Source organism: Pinus tabuliformis, chromosome 8 (assembly GCF_031772625.1).
Source record: "Pinus tabuliformis cultivar Carrire ecotype Pingquan chromosome 8, CPIR1, whole genome shotgun sequence".
NCBI lineage: Eukaryota > Viridiplantae > Streptophyta > Pinopsida > Pinales > Pinaceae > Pinus > Pinus tabuliformis.
Genome location: NC_142294.1, coordinates 1992357684 through 1992380865, shown reverse-complemented (window position 1 = coordinate 1992380865; position 23182 = coordinate 1992357684). Strand labels below are relative to the sequence as shown.

The 23182-nt window shown below is 37.5% G+C and overlaps 1 long non-coding RNA gene across 1 annotated transcript; it reads right to left on the bottom strand.

Moving 5' to 3' along the window:
* Window positions 1-9218: 9218 nt before the first annotated feature.
* Window positions 9219-10590, bottom strand: LOC149244443 (uncharacterized). The gene is made up of 4 exons (XR_016245839.1): window positions 10102-10590; window positions 9885-9965; window positions 9543-9577; window positions 9219-9441 (listed from the first exon to the last, which is right to left on the bottom strand). It is a non-coding gene; the product is annotated as an uncharacterized LOC149244443 (long non-coding RNA).
* Between the last annotated feature and the right edge of the window lie 12592 nt (window positions 10591-23182).

Sequence of the window (23182 nt, the reverse complement as noted above, 5' to 3'; positions counted from 1 at the left end):
TTGGACCCGACAACATGTCAGGGGATCTCCCCAGTAAGAGGTCCCATATAAACCTCAGACCGTTTGGAGTAGGAGTCCCAACAGTGGGTAGTACGGTATCGCCTTGATTGCGGTTGCATGTAGTGGTAAGTAAGATGTCCTTGTTGAAAGCAAGGGTGTGACCTTGAAACAAGTCAAAGGAGATGCATGAAACTATCTAACACACGAAAGGGGAGAGGAGTGCGCCCCTTAGAATCCTATGATAGAACCCAACTTAAAAGCGAACACACGAGCTAAAAGACATCATGAGATGGAAAGTAGAATAGTTGATAATCCAACGTGATGAGTTAAACCAACAACACCCTTCAATAAGATTCATATAAACACATACATAATAGTCCATACATGCATGCGTAAATTACAACTACATACATCGTTAGAGTAACCAGAATAGTTGAACTACAATAACAATATATGCATGAAATGTGCTGGTTTTGTTATATTAAAAGAGTGAAATATCCCATCATACGTACAACCATGACAACGACTAGCCCCAATAGTGGAACATTACAGTCATTGCCACCTGCTCTTCCAACAAGATGTATTCGCTCTGCACTGTGGAGAAGCCAAGGCTTGTTACAATACACTCCAAACTTTCTCTAAGTTATACCTATCAGGAGCTTGGCTCCCAAAATCCCTTACAATGAGTTATGAGGTTATATATATAACAAAAGGTGGGGTAACCCTTGACATTCCCCTTTATCACTCTTCAACTACTCTCATGACTCTTCAACTTACACATGACTATTTACATTCTACTGTTTCACTTTACAACATGTTTACAATACAATATGCACATTGTTGGGTAAAATTAATTGCTTAATAAATAAATAAAACAACTAATCACCTAGACATTAATTATCAACCCGAGGAGCGTCTTTTTATTTCAAAGCAATCAGAAAAATATATGCATAACAATACCAACAGCTAACACTGGTTCTATATGATTGTGCTCTCTACTATCAAGCTCATTTAACAAGAAATAAAATGTAAGACTTGAAAACCAATACTAAATTAAAAAGCAGAAATTAAATGATAGGAAAAACAATTATGCTAATCACACAACTTGAATCATTGCTAAATTAAATCACACCTTGTTGAATTGGAAATTTAAGCTATTGCACTCAACAGAATTCAAATGATAATCTAGAGCAACAAATCAAATGAAATCTAGAAGTTGCAACAAATCTTGAAATGCAACAACTTAACAAATTACTTGATTAAAATGGAAATTTACTTTAAAGAACAATGATTTAAATTCAAAGAAGCAAACACACAACTAAACTACTGTACATGTTCAAGGTAGCACCTCGTCCAAGGTAGTGGGCCCAACTGCCCAAGACTCAGTTCCGCCTTGAAAAATAACTCAGATCAAATTACAAATAACAGACGTAGAGCTCAATGGATAAATTCCTTCATTAAAACATATGAGAGCAATAATTACAGCATAATGAAGCTCTTAGCTTTGCCTCAAATTCAACAATTGTTCATTCTCTCATCTCTCATCTTTTATCTCTTCTCCTACATCATATCTAACAATTTCCCATCTCCTATCTCCTAATTATCCTTCCATTATCCCCCCAATTATCCTCTAATTCAAAGTTACAACAAAGCTGATTACAAAATGATTTCCATTACAATTACATAATCTTAATAAACAATATCAAATCTGAAATATCTTCCCATCATGATTCAATTGGAACAAGTCGAATCTGGTATTGCAATTGGAAGAATTTGGAAAACGACCGCAACAACAAATCTGAGAAAATCGTCTTCGAAGAACCTTCCGTTTCTCTTAATACATACCGAATTTTGGAAAACTGCTCATCCCAAAACTAATTCGGTCCGTTTTGGACAAAACCCATGTTTCGGATTTTCTAGATTCTCCTTCATTTGTCCAAAACATCCAATGCAAAACTATCACTTCTTATTCCAACAAATTTCTGAGTTGGAATATTTAATTATGAGCTGGAGATCAAATTTGCAATCTGGAAAAGATCTTGGAGGCTAAAATCGTGAGTGATGTTACAACAAATTCATTAATAAACCATCATTGGTGAAATCATGCATAATCATAATCAATTTATTAAAAATAAAGGAGAAGAAATAATATTTATCCATAAGAGCATAAATAATTATAAAATGGAATTATATGATAAATTATGATAAATAAAGTGATAAATAAGGGTAGAAATGGATGAAATAGGTGTTAAAAAGTGATAATACTAATGACAAATTAGTGGCCCAACACACATGTACCCATGTGAGACAAAAATGGGCTTGAGTAAGCCATACAAGACATCATCGAGACTCGAACAACTGTGGGAAGAATAGCTCGTCGACATCCCCTTGGTGATCGATGGTAGCAAATTGATGCCAAGCTTGGTATTTTGTTATGGTGTCTAAGTACTTTGTGGTGACATCCTTCTAAATGAGAAGTCTTGCCTCCATTGCATCCGGGTATACTGATTTGGCACCTTTGTCCAAATCATCATATAGCATGCTCATCATGGTCTTGAGTGCAACCAGACCAATGACACATACTAGTGCATAATGTCTGCACTCATATGCAAATCTGTGCTGGTGGTTATGCACATCAACTGCTTGAAGTACATGTCCAGCTCCAATCAAACTTGGTTCTTTGCTTTCTCCTCGGTGAGTTTCCCAATGGATGGGATTGCATGCATGCGCACAATGACATCCATGCTCTTGAACACTCGTGCATGTGAAGCCTGTAAGCTGGTGATGAGCTATGGGATTTCCTCATAGTTCCGGATCTAACTCTGGATGGATGCCTTCAACTCCATTACCTTTGGCTTCATCATCTTTGGCAAGTACAACAAGGCTCCCTTGTACCTCATTGTCCATATCTACATGTGATCGATAATAGTGTGTATGTATGTCAAGATGTGTGCTCTCCTAGCATAGAGCTGTTTCCAACCATTAAGACGAACATCTGACTTATGAACGGTGACGAAATTGAAGTACAACTTCCACATGAATGTATTGAGAGATGATACTTGATCAAGTATCACTTTCCTCAACTTTTCTCTAGCGGATGTTGTAGCTTTCTCTTCTCCCTACTTGGCCGCTTGCAACTCCTTAGCCATGTGCTTGTTCTCAGGTATCAAGAATCTAAGACTTGAGCTGGTAGCTACAAAAAATTCCTTTGTAGCATAGGCCAATGTAGCTAGATGTCTACGCACATCAGACACGATCACTCATTCTAAAAAATGTGCAATAGATGCATGGACATCTGGAGTGGGCACTCTGCGCAACTGCACAACTCTGTGTTGTGACTCATCAAAGGATATGTTGTGAAAATCTATTTCCAGATTGTCCTCAAGGATTTCAATGTCTCCTTGATCACTTGGGACTTGCTCTGCTCTTGGATCTAACGAAACTGGTGGAGTGATTTGTGGGCCTTTTGGGATGATATCTGTATCCTGATCCTGCTCTAGCTTAACCACATCCGTATTCATCTACTCCAACATCTATTCAATCTCTTGAGCAAAGTCCTACTCCTACGACTGCGCATCTTGTTTGCTATCTTCCAGTTGTTCTGATGAGTTAATAACCTGTATTTGGGCAGTCTGATCTATGTGTGCACACTACGATTCCTATTGTTACTGTTCCTGCTGTGCTTCCTTCTCCCTTCTACGTAACTCTTCTTCTTCCCTTAGTTGTTTCTTCACCTCCTGCAACTTATTCTTTGCCTCCTCTAACTTCTGCGTCTCCCTTTGTCTTTGCACAATCCTTCTGTTGCGCTTTCACTTCTTTGCCTCAATCTCCAAAGATTCTCTTAATAAAATTGGATCTTCCTTGAACTTGTAGCTTTGCTCTGCCTCTACGTTGTTAGCAACGTTCCTCTTTCCTTTGTCATGTGCAGGTCTTCTACCCTCTGCTGCTACTGATGTTTCTTCTCTCTGAGATGCTGCTGCCTTGTGCACTACTAACAATTCTACAACCACTCTGATTAGTTCATTGAGCCTTGAGGAGATATAGAAATATCTCCATGGATTTTCCTCAGGCTAATGACATGCCCTGTGGATCCAAAGATGATACATTCTCGCACAATGGTCTTCCACTAAGCGATGTGGGTCATATGGATTGAAACTTCTACTGCTTAAGGGGAATCTCTTGAATTCCCCAGTCTTGGCCCCAACATGCTTGAGACTCTAGATCTCATACAATCCGATCCGAAAAGGAAGAGCAGGCCAAGGTACCTTCTTCTTCCTGTGCAGTAATGCTGACAACCCTATCAAGATGTGGTATGCAACCTCTTGCATGACCAACTTGTCCATGGAAAATTTTGGTAACACATGCAGAGACTTATTCATGTTGTACACTCGAATGAAGGTGCCAAGGGTTGAGGCATACCAATATGCTATGTTTACCAATGCCTCCATTACTTCCTGTGACATGCAATGTGGATCCTACTCAAAGATCATACTGTACACCGGGGTGACGAAGTGGTCTGATTGCTGTAGTATAACTCCACGGAAGCTGCACTTAGAGAAAAATCTGTAATACTATGCACAGAGGTTTATGAAAGTGTCCATGCCCAACCCAAGCTAGGGAACTTCTGATGGGAAAATATTGCATCAAGAATGTAGGTAGATATGAATAACTTTTCTTGTTGACCCTTGGGAAGATGTCAAGAATTTGTTACTTGCCCCTTCAACTGGAGAGCCAACATGTCGGGCCAATTGAAAAATTTTCCTTCATTTGCCAGCTGATCCAACACAATCACCCAACTCTGCGGGAAGGTCTCTATAATCTCTTGGCCATACAAGTGACATGAGAAGATGACCAAGAACTGATAAGCCTTCCACAATGCATTTATCTTGTATATTTGGTTGGGTGTTGTCCTGAACTTAGATGGATCTCTCACCTAGCTCTTCAATATGTCTCTTGAGTTTGCACCGCTGCTGGGATTGGTGAAGAGTGTAGCCATTTTGTTCACCGACTATGGAAAGTGATACATCTCCTGAAAGTTTTCTTCCTTGAAGCTAGCAAATTATGTTCCACTGAAACTACTCAACACCATTGTCTTTGGATCATTATGCAAGACAATCTAGTGGATAATGTCTATGCATGGAAATGCGAGATACCTGCATGCAACCCAATACAAGCCATACTTGTGTATCTTGACATAGAATCCACGGTCCTCCAGATTCTCCTCAAAGGTGTCTGAAAAGATGTCATTGATGTCCTGCCATTTGATCTTGATCTCCCTGTCTATGAACAACTTAGTATCTTCATAGATGGGCAAGCTCATAAAAATTTGCTTGATCACATCTTTAGTTGCGCGCTCAATGGTTTCCTTTGACCTTGCTCTCTTGGAAGCCATTGTACCTGTACTGCTGAAAGACTGGTGAACACCTATGATACCTGGAGACAAAGAAACACTCATGGAAAGTAAAATGTTAGTTAAAAACCAAAAGCAACTTGAGCATTGACATGCAACACACCTGGGTGACTGACTGGAAATTTTGCGCAATTTTCTCTAAGAGAGGCTGGGAGACTGACAGCCAAAATTTCGTAGAGCATAGTCTAGACTACCAGTGAGCTGACTGAATACTAAAAATGTGTAAAGCACAATCCAGATTGGCTTGCTAAGGATTGTAATTGTATAATGTACAGTTTCAGTCAGCATGATTGCAACCCTGGAAAATTGCACTGCGCAACCCCGGGGGCCAAATGAGGCACTGTATCTCAGAATTGCGCAGAGAAAACCCTAGGAGGTGAGTGTGAGGTAAGATATACGTAATTACTGGAAGAAATGAAATGCCTTCCATCCCAAAAATGCATAGTGCAAGCCGGACAAGGCAAGGTCCGGGCCAAGGTAGCTCATACCTGTCGACGAGCAACTGAAAAGCAGTAAGGACTGAATGCATGTGCGAAGTTAGGTGAAGACATGAGTGGATGAAAATGCATGTGATCATTAAGTGCAGGATTCAATAAGAAGGGAAAACAATGAAGTGTGTGAAGTGAGTCGCTGGAACAACAACCGTTAGTGCAGAAACAATGTCATGCATGCGATAGGAAGGAAATGCAATGCAAAACTTGGAACGATGCTTCTACAAGAGAACATGCATTAAAAAGACAACAAGCATTTAGTAAAACCTAGAAAACAACACTCACACAAAATGAAATACAAAAAGTGACAAAAAAGAAGAAAAATACATGAAGAGAAAACTTACCTGGAAAAAGTTGTGTTCAGTGTGCCGAAGGTTCGTAGATGTGTTGGGAATGCCAGAGCTCCAAGATAGAAGTGAAGAATGAGCTCTAAAGCACCAAATAAATATTTTTGACAAGATCGAGGCTTATGATGTGCACGCCACAAATCTAGGAAAAAGTGACACTTGGCAGGAGGTTTATAAAATGACTTTTGCATGTAACCCCCAACTGCCAAAAATAGTTCCCGAAAATCTAGGAATGTTTTTTGATTTTTGATTTCTCTTTTTCGGGAAAGAGATGCCATGCATGTAAGGCAAGATTGCACAGCCTTGAAGGGAACTGGTCAATCTGTGAGCACATGCAATGGAAAACAAGCCTTGGGATGACTTCTACGCAGTTTACGCGCTGAGTGGATCTGGCTGCCCCTCAAGATCTGCACAATTTTTGGACTGAAGTCAAGGCTGCTAGCCAAAACTGCACAAATTCTTAGAGCAAGCCCAATGATTGCATGCTCTGCACAATTTTCTTGGGGAAGGTAGCCTGCATGATCTGCACAATTTTGGAGAGCATCTGGCTGCTAGGAAGCATTGCGCAATTCTGGAGAGCAAGGCTGGTTTCCCTCCATTTTTGCGCAATTCTCCAAGTCAACACAAGAACCGGTTGAAGACCAAGTCACAGGAGGTTAGCTTGCAGGTGAAAGGAAAATAAGTTAGCGAACACAAGTTGATAAGTCGAATAAACTCAACTGAAAGCATAAGTACTTGGGAAGTGCAAGACATGCTGCTAAAGATGGATTGTAGGGAGGCTCCAAAATGAAGCAAAGGAAAAATTTTGGAGGATGGTTGTAGCCACTACAACAGGTTGTTTCTTTTTCATAATAGAGAAGATACTGTAATTTTTTTCTTTGTAAAGGAATTTATGATTTATGCAACAATGATTGTTGTGAACCCGGATGTGGGTGATTACCAAAGTCATTAAAACAATGAGACGACATGGCGACGAATGGGCTGGCCACATGGCCCCCTGCAACTTCCCCCATGCCAATTTGAATTGCATTCAAGACACCTTGCAAGCGCCATTTAATGAATGCACAGGCTGAGACAGAACCAAATCACAAATAACAATGGAGCCTGCAAACTACTCTGTAATTCCTCCCCCCCAATTCATTGTGTTTGTCCTCCGCATGCTGGAGAGCCTAATGTGCGCATTGTTACAGGTAGTCGATGTTGGCTATTAAGCTGCATTGACCTGGGCAATGGATTCCACCATTCCCACACCCGTCTTTGCAACCTAGCTTAGGTCCACACTTCCTCTGTCAATTCCATGCGCAGTTCCTCCGCCATCCCTACTGCTACTACCACTGCCTTCAACCCCACCATGGTCCGCCATCGTATGCGAAGTAGGAGAGGTGGTACTAGAGGTTGGAGCTCTCGCTCACTTGTTATGTCCAACTCTGACTCGGTTTCCCCTGCTTCCTCTGCCGACAACCCCAATCTTACGGAAGAAACTGAGTCGCAAGCTCCTTTGGTTGAACACACTAATGAGCTGAGCATAGCAGAACCAAGCAATAGGAGCTGGTGCAACCCTGGTGGACAACGAGCAGACGAAGATAGAGCCACCCTGCATGGTAAAGCGGTGGCTGGTAACTAGCATGTTGAAGAAGGCAAGTTTAGTAACACGCAAGCATAAGGTAGTCGCCGTGGAGACATGTCAGGTACGCGTGTGGGTTCATGCAGCTTGGAAGGAGACCATCCAACACATGGACGTGCCGCTTCAGACGAGGATGACGATCCGGACAAGTATGCATGTCCGATTGTGGAGGAACCAGCCCCAGATAATTGACAGCCAGGTGTTGAGTTTGCCAGGTGGATGTTTCGTCTTGTTGACTAGGCAGTTTGGGTTAAGTTTGTGTGTTTTCCTGATTAGGACTCTGCTTTGTCTAAAATATTGCTGTTGTTTTGTGATCAAACTGGTAACCCCTGCGTGGGCTATTTTTTGGACTTATGCTTTCTTGAATTGGTTTCCCCTCCGTTGGGCAGTCAAAGCTAGACAATCTTATTGTGTGATGAATGATGCTCAGAACTTCTGAGGCCGGGCCTCATTGTAACTCTTTTTTGTATCATATTAATAGATTAAACTTACTTAGAAAAAAAACAATGATTGTTGTGAAAGAATGGTGAAGTTTTCTGTTTTACTTGATTCACTATAAAATAATAAGAAAATAGTTATGTTAAGAAAAAATAATAAGCATGCATTACCAATTTCTCCACCGTTCGAGTAGACTAAACTGTAATGCATACTACATAATTTTAGTATCCTCAATGCGTTGACAAAATGTATCACATGGCCTAGTACCCTCTCACATGCACACTTCGACAACTTATGTTTATCAAAATGGGAATTATTCCAAAGTAGGTTGATTACATATATATATTCTTTTTAAAAGATTAATCCATTGTTACACATAATCCATGCATAGATACAATATAACGCTAACTTGAATTTTAAGTAATAATTGTAATTCTTTTTCATGAGGGTATGTGAGACTTTTATATATATATATAACAATTGAACTACACCATTGGCCAAGTAATAATAAAATGAACAGACTTGCATAAATAAAAGAATTTTGCAGAGTGTGGGAACCTGTATACATATACAAGACTTGTGATTTATACATTATGTAAATGAAAATTAAACTGCTATTTTCAACAAGACTGGCTACAGAAAAAGGAACTTCGTAAACAAAACACAGACATCAAGCATGCTTGACAGGAAAAGAAAATGTAAAATACACATTGCAGATTACATAAGAAGAACAAAAGTATATTAATTTCGAGAGCACGGAGGAACTGTTGTAATGATGTACCCAGGTAGATTTCAATTACAAATTACAATCGACATCATGCCATTAAGAGAATCATTGTTCAGTGTTTACCAATTATACGAAGCACATAACCTTGAAAACCTAAACTAAGTAATACCGAAAGGTTGAAATTCGAGAGCTATTAATTCTGCATACATGGAATGAGGCCAGCGACTGAGTCAAACAATTTTATCAACGTACAAAACCTTATTTGCAACTCTTAGAGAGAAAAATTAAATCAACTTCTAATTTCCCTACATAGAGGAGTAAAAAGAGATGTCTGAATTAAGAAAAGCTGGGTATAGCTTGCTATATTGATATTATTCGCTCTCGATATGGTACAGAGTGAGTATCTGAGATAATAATTGAAAGAAAATAACTAAAAGATGAGATAATTGTATATATTAGACTAGACAAGGGTAAAAGAAAAGAGGGTAATATAGTTATAAATTACTTGTGATAGCCTTGATGGAATTACGGGGGCAAATCCTGTCATGCACAAGAAGGGAGACATTAAACTCAAATTTAAGAGAAAATCACTCAAATGAACTTGAGCACAACAAACCAGAGGAGAGACAAACTTATACCCTATGTAGATGAGGTGGAAATAAGACTTGCATTTATGTTTCAGACAGGAAGAAAACTCTTGCTGCAAGTTTTCGACTATTCGTAAAAAAAAAAAATTAAAATAAAATAAAAGGTAAGCCATAAGATTAAAGGTAATAAGGGTTGAGTGGACATAGAAATTCCATTTTGACGATTTCGTTTTTTTTGGTGCAGGGTTAAGAATCCATACCCCGATTAATCCCGCCATCAGTTACGGAAGGGATTATAGTTTGCAGCTATAAACTCTCGCCATTGTAAATCTCGAAGCAACCTAGGTAAGATGGAAAATTTTCATACAGGTTGCTGGGGAAGATAATTGCTTACAGTCAACTATAACGGGAAAGATGAAAAAAAAGAGGTAATGGGGTCGAAATATAGCACAAAGGGAAAAAACACCTAATCCTAACCTGATAAGACTTTCTGACGGAAAGGAGTTTGTGACCCTAACTGCTACCTCGGAAACCATGATCCGGCGAAGGGTGACGACTGTGCAAGTAAAATTACCAGCAAAAAAGGGAATTCGACTTCTGCCCAAGCACGATTGTTTTCTGAGGAAGGCAGGGTTCTGCGAAGATAAGAAAATGGTGTTGGTATCAACACAAGAAACTAGTTCATACACTCTGTCTGTAATCAACACAGAAACCAAAACAATAACTGGAAGCTTACTGTTGAAATAAACCAGTTTCAGAATTTTCCTAGGGTTTTGTTGCAGAAGCTGAATTCTGTTGAAGGGAAATGAGGCAAATGAGGAGTCCTGACAGAAAGGCATCGACAATTTTCCTTGAACCGTTTCCGCTAACACATTCACTGTCTGATCTGAGGTCTGGAGATTGACGATTTATCGATGTTGCACCTGGGCGTGCTACTTGTTACTTTGAGAAATGGGCCGAGAAGTCGAGAATGTCCTTCAACGTAGCCAACGAGCACATAAGCCATTAATTGGAATAAACTTAAGAAAAATTCCAATCCAATGGTGAAGAGTTGGTGAAACTAAACGCCAACAATAAATGTAACAAGATCTATGGTATCAAATAGCAAGATCGTCTCCCCAAGCCTCCTATATGTGACAATAATGAGTATGACCATATAAACAATTAAATGTATTAACAACTATATTATTGTAACCTTTGGTATGTTATGTGGAATTGTTCATTTTACTTAAGGACCTTATTGTATGTCATTAATGTTAATAATATGTGATGGAAAAGAGTGTCCATATATAGTAACATATAAGATAGGAATATGATTTTTTTTTAGTGTTTATTGAGGCTCAATATGCTAGAGATGTGTAATGTAAATATTTTGACTCAATCAAAATAAAAATAAAATTAAAATATGGTAATGTAATATAAAGTAAACATTTTAACTTAGTGAAAATAAAATGAAAAATAACAAAATGAAAATAACCATATAAAAATCAAATAATAAAAAAATAAAAATAACATATGGTATTCATGTGGAATATAACCTATTTAAGGAGGAAATTAAACTAGCCTAGATCCATGCAAGCCTTTGTTTATATTTAGATACATAATTAGTTGTATAAAATAATGGTGTTGAATCCATGTAGCTTGTAAAGGTAAAACATTTTTATGGATATGTTTGCCGACATTTGTATGGATTTGTTAGATGGTCTACGTCTTTTGTATGCTTTGTTTTTTTGTTTAATGGACGAATACATAATGTATATATGGGTAGAAACGTCAGAGCTATGCGTTTCATTTCGTGGTCAGGAAGGTGTTTTTAAGTAGAGTAGGGCTTTAGAGGTGGGGAAATATTAGGTAAAATATAATTATTACATTTTATTTAATATTTCTATCTACCTCCATCCACTTTTTACTAAGTTATATTGGGTAAAATATAGTACTATAATATTACATTTTACTCAATATTTCCCCTCAACTAGGTTACTTCTTATTGTAATTTTTCTTTATATTTGAAGTTTAAAAGTAAACAAACTCAACTATAAAATTAGCAAGGGTGAGGGGAAATATTAGGAAAAATGTCATAATATTACATCTTAAGTAATATTTCCCTGGGTGGTAATAAATATTATAATACTATAATATTACATTTTACTCAATATTTCCCTTCAAGTGGGCTACTTATTGTAATTTTTCTTTATATTTGAAATTTAAAAGTAAACAAACTCAACTATAAAATTAGCGGGTGAGGGAAAATACTAGGGTGAATGTCATAATATTACATTTTAAGTAATATTTCCCTAGGGTGGTAATAAACATTGAGTAAAATAAAATACTATAATATTATATTTATCTAATATTTCATCTCACTCGATCTACTTTTTATTAAACATTTTATTTTATCTTTGAGGTTCATAAGTAAACTTTATTCCTCTGTAAACATTTGATCCCAATATGATAGAGATGTTTTCATATTTAACATTTTGACTCGGTAAAAATAAATAAAAATAAAAATAATAAAATAAAATAAAAACAAATTAAAAAGCATAAAATTAACAATTATAATTATATTTATAATTATAATTAATAATTAAACCAACCTAGATCCATCTTAACTCCTGTGCCGCTAGGGATCAAATTTCTTGGTAGATCAATAATTTCTTTGTAGATAAATAAGATGGATCGAGGCTAGTTATAATTAATGGCGTGGACAGACAATTTTCAACGCAATATAGTAGAGATGTTGTAATTTAATGTTTAACCTTTTGACTAAGTTAAATTATATAAAAAATAAAAGTAAAATAAAATAATATAAATAAAATTAAATAAAAAGATTAATGTAATGTATTGTAATATAAACATTTTAAATCAATCAACATAAAATAAAAAAATATAAAGAAAAATAACTCTACAAAAATAAAATAAAAATAAAAATGACTCATGATATTGAGAACCCATAATGGGGAAATTAAACAACGTATATCCATATTAACTCTAGATTTACTAAGCGCTGTCGGGATTTGATCCCTCTAATGCTTGGTAGATTGAGATTTGATCACTCTCGAAGCTTGGTAGATTCGGAGTTAAGATGAATTTAGGGAATTAAGATGGATTTAAGCTCATAATTAAACCAATGTAGATTCATGTTAACTTCTCTGAAAAAGATCAAATATCTTTTCATTTTAAAAAAAGTTTGAACTTCAAGAAATTTGATCACTTTCAATAACTTAATAAATCCCGAATTAAAAAACTCTAAACTAGTTTTATATTAACTCTGTAATATTATTAAAATAAAAATAATAATAATTAATACTAAAAACAAGAGAATCTTAATGATATTGAAAATTTAATTCTTTTGATATTAAAAAACACTATTTTCCACGGGGCTATGAGATCTACACCACAGTTTTTAGCTACCGGGGATTATTTAGTTGGTTTGTCTAAGAGAGCTCCTCTCAACCCCTTTCTATCGATCACCAAGGTTCAAATACAAAGTGTTAGAATTAAAATATTAAAATGTTCTTTGTTCCAGAAAATATGGCCCGGATAAAGTGATTGAACAAGTTGAGGGCCATTGAATTATATTTTAAACACGTCTCCATTGTTATTCAGAGGAATTCGGCGAGATTATTAGTGCAGTGAAGATATATTTATCAACATATACTTATATTATCTTTTAAAATTATAAAAAAGCAATTCAATGTATTATTTAGATTTTAATAAACTTAAAATTAAAATATTAAATATATGAAATCACTGGAAAAATGAAAAATTGGAATTTGTTGAGAATCATTTTGGCAAAGATCACGGCTATAAAAGACCATGGTGAGTAATGTGAAGAGGCTAAGAAGTGGATATTGTTAAAGCTAGTGAGAGTAGGCTTCGTGTTTTAGCATGTCTAACACATTATTTACCTCTTTTAAGTGCTTATTTTGTGAAGTAAGCTATTTATATTTTTTTTCTTTTCCTAAGTCTAAGTGCATTAACTAAAGTCTGTTGGAAGTAATGCTTCCATGTCATGTGTGATTGTCATCATGACTCCCTAGGAGTCAATTTAGAAGTAGCTGTTTTCCTATGTGAGTTGTAATAACGATCTAGTCGTGTCGAAGTCAGTGTGTTATGTCCTATATATTTGTAACTGCCATGACCAATAAGACATCAAAGTTTTATTTGTGTGCGTTATCTCTCTACTCTCTCTTCTATTTTTTTCTATTATGGTATCAGAGCCATAAGGTTGAGATCTGAGACGCAAAATAGATTGTTAAAGCTCCTGCAATCTGGTGGTTTTGTGAGAGCTATTTTTTTTAGCCTTTATGTGGTGCGCAGATCATGGTCTGCAATGCCAAAAACAACGATATTTGTGAATGACAGATCTGCGTATTAAAATCTCCAAGTGGTGAGTGATTAAGATCTGTGAATGGTATCATTATTGGTGGACGCAGAGGCAAAGCTAGACATGGCATGCTTGGGAGGGTTGAGGAAATCTACCGTCGCGTGAGAAAGAAAAAGTGAACAAAATTTTGCATGCCTGGGAGCGAGCAAAGGTGAGCAGAGTGCCGCATGCCTGGGAGCGAGCAAAGGTGAGCAGACTGCTACATGCTTGGGAGCAAGCAAGGGTAAAGGATTCAAACCATACTTGCTCAGTGGGGAAGTTTCATTTCCCACTACCATTGTAAAGGATCATGTCCACAATGCCACCAAAAGGGAGGTGTTCAGAAAATAAGCTTGGGGTTCGAGACAATAATATCAATCGGGAGGAGTTCGACGCCAACACCACAACATATCGCATTGCTGGTTCTAGAGGGAGGCCAAAAAATATAAAGTTTATTGTCATATTGTGACATAGAACCAGGTCCGCATTTTCAGTAAAATTTCTGATCTCAAATCTGAAAGAGGTAACATGGACTCTCTTCCATTAGAGAAATTTAATTGCTTCAATTTTCATACATGGAAAGTGATAAGTATTTAGCTCAAAAATAAAAGTGCTCAGAATCACTCAAAACCTGAATGACCACGTCCATCTCGATGATACGATCCCAACACAACTCGTTTCACTCAAAACCTGAATGACCACGTCCATCTCGATGATACGATCCCAACACAACTCGTTTCACTCAAAATGGAGCTCGTATGAGGAAGATATTGTGTTATGTCTGCTTTGCTAAACAGAAGAATTTTGCAAAAAAGTACAATCACTGCACAATCAGCAACCCATATTGCTGACATGGCAGGTGACTGGGTAGGTCAAAGGGTTGGTCAAAGTCCAGTGAGGTTTCGCCAAGTGGCGCATTCTGGTTGGTTAATGGTGTGGTGATTTGGATTAATTTTATTGGTTGGATGAGGACCAATGAAGAGGAGACATGTGGAAAGCCTAGAGGCCACCACGTGTCCCTCCCTAAAGACTGGGCACCACTGGCATGCAGTGGTAAAATTTTATGGCAGGTCGGCGGAGTTGAACCTGCGACCTTGCCTACACAGATCCAATGTCTAATCATTCTACCGCACCAATGGTTCTTAACATTAAATGGACATAACTTCTATTTAAAGTTTAAATGGTTTGCGGTTGGGGGAGGAGAGGGCCAACCCCCTCCCATGTGACCACTACCAAAGAATTGGTGGCCAACATAAACCATAACCGTCGGCATTTATCGCCACCATGTGACCACTACCACGAAGATCGAAGGCCGATGGTTGGCATTAACTACGCAGTTAACACTAACATCAGATTAACTACTAATTTATTCGAGATTATCCACTAATTAATGTGTAGTTAATATTGGCGACATTTTTGGCGATCCCCTAAATTTGGCACTAACTCCATATTTAGCGGAGTTAGCTGGAGTTCTTTCAGTTTTAGTGGAGTTTTCCTAGGGGAAATTGTTTTTTCCATAACTTTTGCAAATTTCGACCAAATTGGGCTCAGAAAAAGTAATTCCTAGATGATTTTGATGTTTTGAGAACATTGAAGTAGGTTTTAGGAGTAGTGGAGAATTGTAAACAACACTTTTTCCATTTTGAGCTAATACAGAGTCCCAAGCCATAGAAGATGGACCAAGGAGATGTAGCCCAAGAGGGGTGAACTCCTTCATCAAAACATTGTGTTAAGTTTTCACTTTGATGGTTTGCTGTACATTTGTTTGTTGTTGTTCAACACTGGATTTACATGCTATTGTTCTCATGAATTTGACATAAAACTTGACAAAATTTACCTGTTCATTCACAAACACCATAAAGAAAACCTATGCACATGAAGTAGATGATAAGCAATTGTTTTTAGTTCTGAAGTTGAAATTAGCACAACAAAACTAGCATTCAACAATGGATCAAGTTGGTATCAAAGAAAAGGTTATTTGCTTGATTGCTTGAGTTTTGTGCAAGTAGGGTTTTAATGGTTGCAAATTTGTGATGCTTACAAGGCTAAAGTTGTAGATAGGAGAAGGGAAACTATTGGTTGAAAATCCTGAGGTAATGCCTAAAAGAAGGAGAGCCAAAAGGCCACAATCTCCACCCAAAGTTTCAATCCTAGCCGCACTTGAAGTACCTCAAGTTTTAACTTCAATTGAGATCGAGGAGGTACAAGAAGTACTAGAAGCTGAGCTTGAATCCAAACCCATCATTTATGGAGCAAGAGAGACTCATGGTATTTTAGAAGAGGAAGCATTCAAGAAACATTTCTATGACTTAACTGACATGGTTAGAGTCCTTTATGAAGAGAGGAATACTAGAATGGTTGGAGAGAGTTCTAAGTCCCCACATGGAGAGGGAAGCTAAGGAGATAAAAAATATGAAAAAAAGGATTCAAAGGGTAATGGAGGAAAGCCTCCTCCATCTCCACCATCTTCATGATTTTCCTCATTATCTTCATCCTCCTCATCATCACAAACAACATCATCTTCCACTTCCACCACAAAAACTGTTCATAGTCATTCAAAAACCCCAAAAGAAAAAACTCCCTTACTCAAATTGGACATTAAGTTTGAACTTCCCATGTACAATGCTGAAGTGAATGTAGAAAAGTTAGACAATTGGATTCGACAATTGGAGGTTTATTGCAGAATTCAGAACCTTCAAGAAGTTGACATAAAAATCCAGTTGGCTTCATTGAGGCTAGAAGGAGCAGCACTAGTTTGGTGGGAAGCAAAGAATCAAGAGGAAATGTGAATTCATGGTAAGATATCCATTTCTTGGGTTGAATTTGTTTATTCAATTGAAAGCCAATTTTATCCTTTAGCCTATATGCAAAAAGCCATTATGAGCTAGCAAAATTTTAGGCAATTCAAGGGTCAAACAATTCAAGATTATACCCATGAGTTTAGGAAAAGGGCTTTGTTGTTAGGAGTAAACTTGAATTCGCAAGTTACTCTCTTGAAATATATTGGGGGTTTACATTCCTACTTAAAACACACTATCCTTATGTTCAATCCAAGCAATTTAGATGAGGTATGTGTGCAAGCCACGCACCTTGAAGCAAGAGGAAAGAACATTGAGAAAGAGGGTAGTAAGAAGAAGCCATTCAAGGGTAAGGAGAAAGAGAAGGGTGGAAAATGGAAAGGAAAGAAGAATGCAATTGTGAAGAAAGAAGGGGAGAAAACTATATGCCAACATTGTTCCAAAGCGAGGCATGATGAAACCCACTGTTGGAAATTACATCCCAAACTAAGGCCTAAGAAACCAAACAATAAGGGGAAACAAAAGACGACCGCTACCACACAAAATGATCTTGGATCCGATTCTAGTGATGAGAACAATATTTCAACGATGGTAACAAAGGGAAAATAAGCTATAGCAAGCACTAGTTCCTCACATAGTCACAACACTCCAAATGAAGAATCAAGGATAGAGTTGTTCCATGTAAGAGTAATCTCAAATTATATAAAAATTGATGCATTATTTGATACTGGGTCACAATCGAACTTAATTTTAGAATACTTGGTCAAAAATATTAACCTTGAAAATGTACCTCATCATAAGCTATATCCCTTGGGTTGGATAGTCAATAATGCAAATTTACAGGCTACAAGGAAATGCTTATTCAGGTTTTCCATTACTGAAAAATTCATTGATGAAGCTAAGTTAGATGTAGTTCCACTTGACATCTCAGGAATAATTTTGGGGAGCCCATATTTGTATGATAGGAAAGCGGTATTTTATTGCCATGATGATCCAAGAGGATCTCGTCAGATTAGTTACACAGGTTCAGTTTTCGTCATCAGCATTGAGTGTCTGGTGTTGTCAACTTCGATAGTGATGTTCATGGTTCAGGATTATCCGATAATGTATATGGTTTGGTACCTGGTCTTCGACATGTGGTTTTTGTCAGTTTTGCTAGGATATGGTTGTCAACATGTGGTTGTCGTCCACTTTGCAGTATTTGGTTGTCAACTGGTTTGTCGTCATGTGACGTTTGTTGCTAATTTCGTTTTGTGACATTTAGTTGTAAATGGGTTATTTTTAAAATATACCTAATCCAAACCTAATGAAAACTACACCATGCATTATCCTAAACCCTAACCATGCATTAAAATTTCAAAACCTAAGTCTAAAACCCATTACCCTAAGTCCTAGAACCTAATACATTAAACTATGCAAAAAATACATATAACCCTATATAATACCCTCTCGGCCTATACAATACAATGCAAAAATATTATAAATTAAATAATAGTCCCTAACTGCGGAGGAGACTGCAGCGGGACCGCAGGACATGTGAACAGGCAAAGGTAACATATATAACATAGTCCTAAACTATCAAACTTAACCGCACGAAGGATACATAACCGTGACATGTGAACTGAGAAGAATAAGCCGTTGGGCTTTCAAACAGTAGGCCTAAACCGCGTGCGGACTGTGATATGTGAACAATGTGTAAGCAGTGGAGGTTACAACTGTGGTGGGAAGATAACCATAACAGTCATACGATGACAACATGTGAATGCACTACAACCGTGAGCGGAACCACCAGAGAGTGGACCGTGAGGTGTTCGCCTGTGGTTAGACCGCAGCCTATTCACATGGGTGGTCAACCAATCTTTGTGTATTTAGCTAACCGCCAATGGTGATTTGTTAATATAAATTCTATTTTGAGTTTTCATTGGAGTTTTTGATAGTTAATTAAAATGACCATGCATGTTAACCCTAAGGTGTCAAATAGTGACAAGACCTTAACTCAAACAAACCTTAAAATCAACCAATTCATTCCTAAACTTGGATGAAGAAGTTTGAATGTACTTGTAGGGTTTTAAAATACTGTTTTTCTCATTAAAGAGGATGGAGTGGTTTTGAAGTTTTGTGTGCAGATTCTGGAGATTAAAGGTTGTTTTGTTTTCAGTGTAACAGGAGCATCGAGTGTTAGAATCGGGAACCGTGCTAGGGGTTGGAACGCTGGTTCAGAGAGCTTTCTTATGAGAGTGACCAGAAGTGCCTATGTGCACATTCAATTTGGTCAAATTTCTGTGTAATCAACCTCTTCGATATCAATCCTAATAAAGTGGTCGCCCATCTTTAAAGCGAACCTGGAGACGTAGTCCATCAGGGACGAACTCCGTAATCAACCTTGCTGTCTGGTATCACAGTGTATTTTCTGTTTTCACTACTGTTTTGCATCTTATTTATGTTTTCTCATCTGTCGTAAAGTCTTTCTTCTTAAGTAGTTCTCTCAGTTTCAACACTTTAAGTTAACATTCATTTCACTATTGGCATAATCAATGCTACTTCAATTTTAACATATGATCATTTCAAATCATATAATTTGGTATCAGAGTAGGTTGCGTTTGTAGAATTTTCCATTGAATTTTAACCAGGTCAACGTCGCAACGTGGAGAAGGAATCCTTGAGCAGATTGATCCAGAGATTGGAAAGTGAAGAGTCGTTCATAAATCGACCATGATAGGTTCTGATGTAGGTGAAAATCCAGAAGCTAGATGAGCGATGAACAGTTTCAGCAAGCATTCTTGAATATGTAGCAGATGTTGGGAGAACTCTACGAAGATAAGAAATCAAGAGATGCAGCTTCTTCTTCAAAGACATCGAAGAAGGACAAAGGTAAAGGCAAGACTGATAAGCCACCTTCACCACCATCATTATTATGAAACCAACTCACAAAAAGATAGAAAAGATATATAAACACCTTAGGAATAAGCCTCTTCAAGGGGGCAAGCTCCTTTACATTACACAAATGAATAATTCTTGGATGATACAAATGACAAGACCTCCTTTCTATATATAGGAGTTTAAGGGGTCATAATATAATCAGAGCTGACATAACAATAATAATGTAAGGGCACAATAATAACAATAGTGGGCTTCTATGGGGCACAATAATAACAATATGGGGACTACATGGGCACAACAATATAATAATGGGGTTGTACTAATAAAAATAAGGGTTTACACTAGTAGTATAGGGACCTAACATGCCCCTCTCCTTCAAAAGGTGTTTTCCTCAACGCTTGAGTAGTTCTTGTCAGGCCAGGGTAACTCCACATTGAACAAGAGAGAAAACTGATTGATATTATTCATTAGGTAACTCATGTTTATATACAAAAATAAAAACGGATCAGTTCATCTTCTAGATGACTGTCCAGTTCACCCATCCGTTTCGGATTAGGTGTCAACATTCCCCCCCTTAATCTGAAGGGATGTTGGTGAGTCCAAGCATCGTTCTGAATCTTTCAAGCTTTTCTCTTCCAAGCGCTTTGGTGAAGATGTCTGCAATTTGCTCGTTTGTGGAACAATGACGGAGATGGATTGTTTTGGCCTCAACATGATGTCGGATCAGATGATATTTAGTATTGATGTGCTTAGTACGATCATGGAACTTTGGATTCTTGGCCAACTTTATTGCAGATGTGTTATCAATCATGAGTGGAGTTGATTGTATTTGTTTTACCTGCAAATCTTCAAGAATTTTCCTGAGCCACACAATTTCTTTCGTTGCTTCAGCTGCTGCCACATATTCTGCTTCTGTTGTGGAATCTGCTGGTACTGATTGTTTGCGTGATCTCCAGGAGACAGCTCCTGATCCAAGACTCATAGCATATCCTGAAGTAGATACCCCGTTTCTTTGTCTCCATCGAAGTCTGAATCAGAGTATTCAATCAAGTTGAAGTCGTCCACCTGTGTATACTTGATTCCAAGGTCTTGAGTTCCCTTCAAGTACCTTAGAACTCTTTTTGCAGCAGACCAATGTCCCTCACAAGGCTTTTGCATAAACCTGGAGAGGATTCCAACAGCAAATGAAATGTCTGGTCTGGTAGTAGTGAGGTAGATGAGACTTCCTACAAGCTGTCTATACTTTGTTGCATCCTTAAATTCCTTTCCTTCAATAGATGTGAGCTTCAAGTTTTGTTCCATTGGAGTAGAAAGGGGATTGCACTCTATCATGCCAAATCTGTTTAACAAATCTCCAATGTATTTCTTTTGAGAAAGAAATATGGACTTTGGATGTTGGGTTACGTCAATGCCAAGATAGTAATGAACATAGCCCAAATCAGTCATTTCAAAAAATTTTCCTAATTCTTTCTTTATGGATGCAATATAGCTTTCATTGTTCCCTGTCATTAAAAGATCATCTACATATACCACAAGATATACAACTGTTTTGCCAACTTTCTTGACAAATAAAGTTGCATCATCAAGATCAAAATGTTTGAAGTTGAGTTTCAGAAGATGCTCAGTTAGTTTTTCATACCAGGCTCGTGGTGCTTGTTTGAGGCCATACAAGGACTTCACAAGTTTGCATACTTTGTGTTCATGTCCTTTCACAGCAAATCCTTCAGGCTGGGACATAAAAACATTCTCTTTTAGATCTCCATTCAAGAATGCAGTTTTTACATCCATTTGATGGACTTTCCAACCGTTCTGAGCAGCGAGTGCAAAGAGTGTCCAGATGGTGGCCCATTTTGCTGTGGGAGCAAAAGTTTCCTCATAATCGACCCCTTCCTTCTGTGCAAAACCTTTTGCCACAAGCCTAGCTTTGTGCTTGTCAAGTGAGCCATCAGCTTTGTACTTGTTCTTGTAGACCCACTTGCAGCCAATTGGTTTTGTTCCAAATGGAGGATCAACCAGCTTCCAAGTGCCATTCTTTATGAGGGCATCATACTCCTTCTGCATCGCTTCTTTCCATTCATCATGAGAAGCAGCTTCTTTGAAGGAAGTTGGTTCAAAATCTGTAGACAAGTTCAATTCACAATCATAAGTAACATCCATATCAACAGGTGAATTAGAGTTATCTACATCACCTCCATCTTGTCGGTTTGTATTTCTGGTTCCTGTTTTTCCAATTTCATCAGGATGAACACTTTCAAGTGTCTTTGTCAGCCACTTTGGGGGACCTTTCTGAGATGGTCCAGGCTGTTCTGTTGATTGAGTTGGGATTGAATCAAGATTAAGTCTCCCAATTCTATCAATTACATCACTTAAAGCATCATCCGTTGTTGGAGTGTCATGCAGGGGAGATTGTTCTTCAGAAGAAGATTCCACATGTTGATCTAGTATAGGAATCCCCCCTTCAAGATGTGGAATCTGATTATCAAACTCTTGAAATGATTTTGGTTTTGTGAATTTATCCAAGCGATCAAGTTGCCGCTCAACAACACTGTCAGATTTGGATGATTCAAGAAAAATGACATCTCTGGATAAAACAAACTTTTTATTTACTTCATCATAGAGGCGGTATGCTTTAGATGTGTTTGAATACCCCAGGAAGATACACTTACGACTTCTAGCACCAAGTTTGTTTCTATGTACCTTTGGTATTAAAGCATAACAGGTGGAACCAAATATCCTGAGATGTTTTACCGAAGGAACATGTCCATACCACAATTCATAAGGAGTCTTGTTTCTTATAGCACTAGATGGACATCTATTCTTTATATATGCAGCACATAGAACAACATCAACCCAAAACATTGTCTTTACATTTTTGAAGAAAAGCATGGATCGTACCATATTCAAAATTGTTCTGTTCATTCTTTCAGCTACACCATTCTGTTGAGGATTATAAGGCACAGTTGTTTGATGTTTAATCCCATGTTGGCGAAGATAGTTTTCAAATTCATTTGATGTATATTCTTTTCCATTATCAGTGCGAATAGACCCAATATGAGATTGTGCATCATTTTCAATCCATTTATGAAAATTCTTGAATGTTTGAAAAGCATCAGATTTGTTCTTCAATAAGTAAACCCAACACATTCTGGTGTAATCATCAATAAATGTCATGATATACTTATTTCCATTTGCAGAAGGAACAGGCATTGGACCACATAAATCTGAATGAATAAGTTCAAGCTTCTTATGTGCTCTTGAATGTGAATCATGAAAAGACTGTTTGCTATGCTTTCCTAGAATGCAAGCATCACATTGTTTATGTTTTCTAGGAATTGTAGGCAAACCAGCAACACCATTTTTCTTCAACAAGCGGAGACTATCATAGTTTAAATGTCCAAATCTAGCATGCCATAATAAACTTGATGGAAGTGTACCTTCATCATGATGAGAAATATATGAAAAATGCTGTGCATGAGCAGAGGTTCCTTGCAGTTTAAGAAGTCTTTCTTCTTCT